Source organism: Zea mays, chromosome 2, assembly GCF_902167145.1.
Source record: "Zea mays cultivar B73 chromosome 2, Zm-B73-REFERENCE-NAM-5.0, whole genome shotgun sequence".
In the NCBI taxonomy this organism is placed as follows: Eukaryota; Viridiplantae; Streptophyta; class Magnoliopsida; order Poales; family Poaceae; genus Zea; species Zea mays.
In genome coordinates this window covers 165,249,672-165,257,342 of record NC_050097.1, presented here as the reverse complement: position 1 = coordinate 165,257,342, position 7,671 = coordinate 165,249,672, and positions in this window count along the sequence as shown.

Genomic DNA, 7,671 nt, shown 5'->3' with positions numbered 1-7,671 from the left:
AGCCGTTCTCTTCAAGAAAGGGACTAACCGCCCGAAGGGATGGATCCTAAGGGGAAGGGAATCGTGATCAACGACAAGGAAAAGGAGTCCTTCGTCAACGAGCCAAAAGATGACAAATCCAACGACTCTGGCTCGGGCCACAGACGTAAAGATGGGAAGAAGAAGAAGACAAGACGTATCAAGGAGATCGTCTACTACGACAGCGACGAGTCTACTTCTTCCCACAAGGACGACGACTACGACAAACAAAAGACGGTTAACTCAAACTTTTCTTTTGATTATTCGCGCATTCCGCACAGCTCAAATGCTCATTTGCTCCCCATTCCACTTGGCAAGCCTCCTCACTTTGATGGAGAGGACTACGGATTTTGGAGTCACAAAATGCGTACACACCTATTTTCTCTCCATCCAAGCATTTGGGAGATTGTGGAAAGTGGAATGAAATTTGATAGCTCGGATAGTCCTTCGTTTATTAATGAACAGATCCATAAAAATGCACAAGCTACTACTGTGTTGCTAGCCTCTTTGTGCAGGGACGAGTATCACAAGGTGAGCGGCTTGGACAATGCCAAGCAAATTTGGGACACCCTCAAGATCTCTCATGAGGGGAATGATGTCACCTTACTCACCAAGATAGAGTTGGTGGAGGGCGAGCTCGGACGATTCGCGATGATAAGGGGCGAGGAGCCGACACAAACATACAACCGGCTCAAGATCCTTATCAACAAAATAAGGAGCTACGGAAGCACGCGATGGACGGATCACGACATCGTCCGCCTAATGCTAAGGTCATTTACCGTTCTTGATCCTCATCTCGTGAACAATATTCGTGAGAATCCCAGGTACACGAAGATGACGCCCGAGGAGGTACTCGGAAAATTCGTAAGCGGGCGGATGATGATCAAGGAAGCAAGATACGTGGACGACGCCTTGAATGGACCGATCAACGAGCCTCAACCCCTTGCTCTCAAGGCAACAAGAAGCAAGGAGGCGCTACCTAGCAGGGTGGCACAAATTGAGGCGGCCGGACTTAATGATGAAGAGATGGCCCTCATCATCAAAAGATTCAAGACGGCGCTTAAAGGTCGCAAGGGACAGCCAAGCAAGACCAAAGCCAAGGGGAAGCGTTCGTGCTTCAAATGTGGTAAGCTTGGTCATTTTATTGCTAACTGTCCCGACAATGATAGTGATCAGGACCAAGGGAACAAGAGGGAGAAGAAGAAGAATTATAAGAAGGCAAAGGGCGAGGCTCATCTTGGCAAGGAGTGGGATTCGGACTGCTCCTCGTCTGACTCCGACAATGAGGGACTCGCCGCCACTGCATTCAACAAGTCATCCCTCTTCCCCAACGAGCGTCACACTTGCCTCATGGCAAGAGAGAAGAAGGTAATCACTCGTAATGATGTCACTTATGATTCTTCTAGTGACGATGAGTCTAGTGATGATGAAATAGATTACTCTAGTTTGTTCAAGGGATTGGATAGAAATAAAATTGATAAAATCAATGAATTGATTGATGCCTTGAATGAAAAGGATAGGCTTTTAGAAAAGCAAGAGGATTTGTTGTATGATGAACATGATAAGTTTATAGAGGCACAAAAATCCTATGCTTTAGAAGTGAAAAGAAATGAAGTGCTTTCTAGTGAATTATCTTCTTGTCATGAAAACATTGCTACTTTAAAGAGTGTTAATGATGACTTAAATGCTAAACTAGAAGTAGCTAGTAAATCAACATCTTGTGTAGAAATTGTTGAAACGTGCACTAGGTGTAAAGATCTTAATGTTGATGCTTGTAGTAAACATCTAGTTTCAATTTCTAAATTGAATGATGAAGTGGCTAGTCTTAATGCTCAACTTAAGGCTAGCAAAAGCGAATTTGATAAGCTAAAATTTGCAAGGGATGCCTACACGATTGGTAGACACCCCTCAATTAAGGATGGACTTGGCTTCAAAAGGGAAGCCAAGAACTTAACAAGCCATAAGGCTCCCATTCCCGCTAAGGAGAAAGGGAAGGCTCCTATGGCTACTAGTGCTAAAAAGAACCATGCCTTTTTGTATCATGATAGGAAAAATTCTAGAAATGCTTCTAGAAGTTATGATGCTTTTGATTCACATGCTTATGATTCTTATGCTATGACTGCTTCTAGTTCTCATGTTGTGCATGATAGAAAGGTTGGTAGAAGAAATGTTATTCACAATATGCCTAGGAGAAATGTTGTTAATGCTCATAGGAAAGTTCATGGACCTTCTACAATTTATCATGCCCTAAATGCTTCCTTTGCTATTTGTAGAAAGGATAGGAAGATAGTTGCTAGGAAGTTAGGGGCAAAATGCAAGGGAGACAAAACCTGCATTTGGGTCCCTAAGGATATTTGCACTAACCTTGTAGGACCCAACAAGAGTTGGGTACCTAAGTCCCAAGCCTAAATTTGTCTTGCAGGTTTATGCATCCGGGGGTTCAAGCTGGATTATTGATAGCGGATGCACAAACCATATGACGGGGGAGAAGAAGATGTTCACCTCCTACGTCAAGAATAAAGATTCCCAAGATTCAATTGTATTCGGTGATGGGAATCAAGGCAAGGTAAAAGGGTTAGGTAAAATTGCAATTTCTAATGAGCACTCTATCTCTAATGTGTTTTTAGTAGAGTCTCTTGGATATAATCTGCTATCTGTTAGTCAATTATGCAACATGGGGTATAACTGTCTATTTACAAATGTAGATGTGTCTGTCCTTAGAAGAAGTGATGGTTCACTAGCTGTTAAGGGTGTATTAGACGGCAAACTTTATTTAGTTGATTTTGCAAAAGAAGAGACCGGTCTAGATGCATGCTTAATAGCTAAGACTAGCATGGGCTGGTTGTGGCATCGCCGCTTAGCACATGTGGGGATGAAGAACCTTCACAAGCTTCTAAAGGGAGAACACGTGATAGGTTTGACTAACGTGCAATTCGAAAAAGATAGACCTTGTGCAGCTTGTCAAGCAGGTAAACAAGTGGGAGGAGCGCATCACAGCAAGAATGTGATGACCACTTCAAGACCCCTGGAGCTACTGCATATGGACCTCTTCGGACCCGTCGCCTATCTGAGCATAGGAGGGAGTAAGTATGGTCTAGTTATTGTTGATGACTTTTCCCGCTTCACTTGGGTGTTCTTTTTGCAGGATAAGTCTGAAACCCAAGGGACCCTCAAGCGCTTCCTCAGGAGAGCTCAAAATGAGTTTGAGCTCAAGGTGAAGAAGATAAGGAGCGACAACGGGTCCGAGTTCAAGAACCTTCAAGTGGAGGAGTTCCTTGAGGAGGAAGGGATCAAGCACGAGTTCTCCGCTCCCTACACACCACAGCAAAATGGTGTGGTAGAGAGGAAGAACAGGACGCTAATCGATATGGCGAGGACGATGCTTGGAGAATTCAAGACCCCCGAGTGTTTCTGGTCGGAAGCCGTGAACACAGCTTGCCACGCCATCAACAGGGTCTACCTTCATCGCCTTCTCAAAAAGACTTCGTATGAGCTACTAACCGGTAACAAACCCAATGTATCTTACTTTCGTGTATTTGGGAGCAAGTGCTACATTCTAGTAAAGAAGGGTAGAAATTCTAAGTTTGCTCCCAAAGCTGTAGAAGGGTTTTTGTTAGGTTATGACTCAAATACAAAGGCGTATAGAGTCTTCAACAAATCATCGGGTTTGGTTGAAGTCTCTAGCGACGTTGTATTTGATGAGACTAATGGCTCTCCAAGAGAGCAAGTTGTTGATTGTGATGATGTAGATGAAGAAGATGTTCCAACGGCCGCTATACGAACCATGGCGATTGGAGAAGTGCGGCCACAGGAACAAGATGAATGAGATCAACCTTCTTCCTCAACAACGGTGCATCCCCCAACTCAAAACGATGAACAGGTTCATCAAAAGGAGGCGTGTGATCAAGGGGGAGCACAAGATGATCAAGTAATGGAGGAAGAAGTGCAACCGGCACCTCCAACCCAAGTTCGAGCGATGATTCAAAGGGATCATCCCGTCGACCAAATTCTGGGTGACATTAGCAAGGGAGTAACTACTCGATCTCGATTAGTTAATTTTTGTGAGCATTACTCTTTTGTCTCTTCTATTGAGCCTTTCAGGGTAGAGGAGGCCTTGCTAGATCCGGACTGGGTATTGGCCATGCAGGAGGAGCTCAACAATTTCAAGAGAAATGAAGTTTGGACGCTGGTGCCTCGTCCCAAGCAAAATGTTGTGGGAACCAAGTGGGTGTTCCGCAACAAACAAGACGAGCACGGGGTGGTGACAAGGAACAAGGCTAGACTTGTGGCAAAAGGTTATGCCCAAGTCGCAGGTTTGGACTTTGAGGAGACTTTTGCTCCTGTGGCTAGGCTAGAATCAATTCGTATCTTGCTAGCATATGCCGCTCACCATTCCTTCAGGTTGTTCCAAATGGATGTGAAGAGCGCTTTCCTCAACGGACCGATCAAGGAGGAGGTGTATGTGGAGCAACCCCCTGGCTTCGAGGATGAACGGTACCCCGACCACGTGTGCAAGCTCTCTAAGGCGCTCTATGGACTTAAGCAAGCCCCAAGAGCATGAGTTTAGCAGGGTGATGACGCAGAAATTCGAGATGTCGATGATGGGCGAGTTGAACTATTTCCTTGGGTTCCAAGTGAAGCAACTCAAGGACGGCACCTTCATCTCCCAAACGAAGTACACGCAAGATCTGCTAAAGCGGTTTGGGATGAAGGACGCCAAGCCCACAAAGACTCCGATGGGGACCGACGGACACACTGACCTCAACAAAGGAGGTAAGTCCGTTGATCAAAAAGCATACCGGTCAATGATAGGGTCTTTACTTTATTTATGTGCTAGTAGACCGGATATTATGCTTAGCGTATGCATGTGTGCTAGATTTCAATCCGATCCTAAGGAGTGTCACTTAGTGGCGGTGAAGCGAATTCTAAGATATTTGGTTGCTACGCCTTGCTTCGGGCTCTGGTATCCAAAGGGGTCTACCTTAGACTTGGTTGGATACTCAGATTCCGACTATGCTGGATGTAAGGTCGATAGGAAGAGTACATCAGGGACGTGCCAATTCTTAGGAAGGTCCCTGGTGTCGTGGAACTCTAAGAAACAAACCTCCGTTGCCCTATCCACCGCTGAGGCCGAGTATGTTGCCGCAGGACAGTGTTGCGTGCAACTACTTTGGATGAGGCAAACCCTCCGGGACTTTGGCTACAATCTGAGCAAAGTCCCACTCCTATGTGATAATGAGAGTGCTATCCGCATGGCGGAAAATCCTGTTGAACACAGCCGAACAAAGCACATAGACATCCGGCATCACTTTTTGAGAGACCACCAGCAAAAGGGAGATATCGAAGTGTTTCATGTTAGCACCGAGAACCAGCTAGCCGATATCTTTACCAAGCCTCTAGATGAGAAGACCTTTTGCAGGTTGCGTAGTGAACTAAATGTCTTAGATTCGCGGAACTTGGATTGATTTGTAGCATACATGTGTTTATGCCTTTGATCATATTCCTTATGCAGTTTGTTGCTTAATATTGGTGCTCAAGTTGTACAAACACTCCCTGGACCTCACAAGTCCGTTGCAAAGTGATGCACATGTTTAGGGGGAGATGTGTTACAACTTGACCCTTTGAGACTAACCCTGTGCTTGAGTTTGATGCTTTAGTCTTAAAGAAGGATTATTGAAAGGGAAAAGGTGGACTTGGACCATGCAAGACTTCCACTGCACTCCGATGAAAAGAGTAACTTTTCCAAGTTCATCTTTAAATTCTTATTGCCTATTTTGCTCTTAATTGAAGAATTTGGTGAGGCAATGAGGTTAAAGGGCCAAGATTGATCCCGTTTTGGTGCTTGATGCCAAAGGGGGAGAAAATAAAGGCCAAAGCGATAAATGGATCAGCTACCACTTGAGAAATTTTGAAAATAGAGTTTTTGAAAATAGTAGAATAGAGCTTTTTTAAAAACTCTTTTGCTGTCTCTCTTGTCAAAAGTTGACTTCTTGTGGGGAGAAGTTTTGATTATGGGAAATAGGGGAGTTTTTGGAATCTTGAATCAATTTTCTTTGGAAAACCTCTCTTGATGTCTCTACAAGTGGATTTGACTTAGAGATAGGATTTTGAGGTTGATTTGAAAAACAAACCAAGTGGTGGCAAAGGATGATCCATATATGCCAAAACTGAATCAAAATAAATTTGAGTTTTTATTTGAAGTGATATTGCACTTGTTCTAGTTGCTTTATGTTGTGTTGGCATAAATCACCAAAAAGGGGGAGATTGAAAGGGAAATGTGCCCTTGGGCCATTTCTAAGTATTTTGGTGATTGAGTGCCAACACAGGTGCTTAAATGTGAATCTATACCCTTGGATGGACAAAGTGCAAGTCAAGAGTAAAGGTATGTTTCTAAGCCTTAGTACATTGTTTTGAAGACTAATGTATTGTGTCTAAGTGCTTGAAACATGAGAAATCGAGTCAAAGAAAAATTGGATGTGTACAGCCAAGAGGCTGTTCGGTCTGGAGCACCGGACTGTCTGGTGGTGCACCGGACAGTGTCCGGTGCGCCAGGCTGCCTCGAGCGAAGTGGTCGCTCTCGGGAATTCGCCGACGGCGTACGGCTAAAATTCACCGGACTGTCCGGTGTGCACCGGACTGTCCGGTGAGCCAACGGTCGGCCGGGCCAACGGTCGGCCGCGGAATCCGTGCGCGACACGTGGTCGAGCCAACGGTCGGAAGGGGGCACCGGACTGTCCGGTGTGCACCGGACTGTCCGGTGTGCACCGGACTGTCCGGTGCGCCAACGGCTCCCAGATCTGCAACGGTCGGCTGCGCTGTTTAAGGAAAGAAATCGGGCACCGGACAGTGTCCGGTGTGCACCGGACTGTCCGGTGCGCCCGAAGACAGAAGGCAAGATCAGCCTTCCAGAATTGCTCTCAACAGCTCCTAGCTGCCTTGGGGCTATAAAAGGGACCCCTAGGCGCATGGAGGAGTACACCAAGCATTCCTACAACATTCTTAAGCACCAAGACATCGATCTCACGCATTCGTTTCATTGTGATAGCATCTAGAGCTCTTGTTGAGTTGCGAACTCTTTGAGTTGTGTTGCGAGCTCTTGTTGCGACTTGTGTGCGTGTTGTTGCTCTGATCTTTTGAAGTCTTGTGTGCGTTGCTCATTCCCCCTTTGCTCTGTGTTCTTTGTGAACTTCAATTGTAAGGGCGAGAGGCTCCAAGTTGTGGAGATTCCTCGCAAACGGGATTGAGAAAAAGCAAGCAAAACACCGTGGTATTCAAGTGGGTCTTTGGACCGCTTGAGAGGGGTTGATTGCAACCCTCGTCCGTTGGGACGCCACAACGTGGAGTAGGCAAGTGTTGGTCTTGGCCGAACCACGGGATAAACCACTATGTCGTCTCTGTGATTGATCTCTTGTGGTATTGTGTTTTGTTGAGACTCCTTTCTAGCCACTTGGCATTTATTGTGCTAACACTTAACAAGTTTTTGTGGCTATAAGTTTAAGTTTTACAGGATCACCTATTCACCCCCCCCCCCCTCTAGGTGCTCTCAACCACCACCTAATTTTTAAAAAAATTGGAGATTTTCAATTGGTCAATTTCAAATTGGTATCTTATTATGTTCTAAAGGGGGAGAAAGTAGTATTTCAAAAATGATAA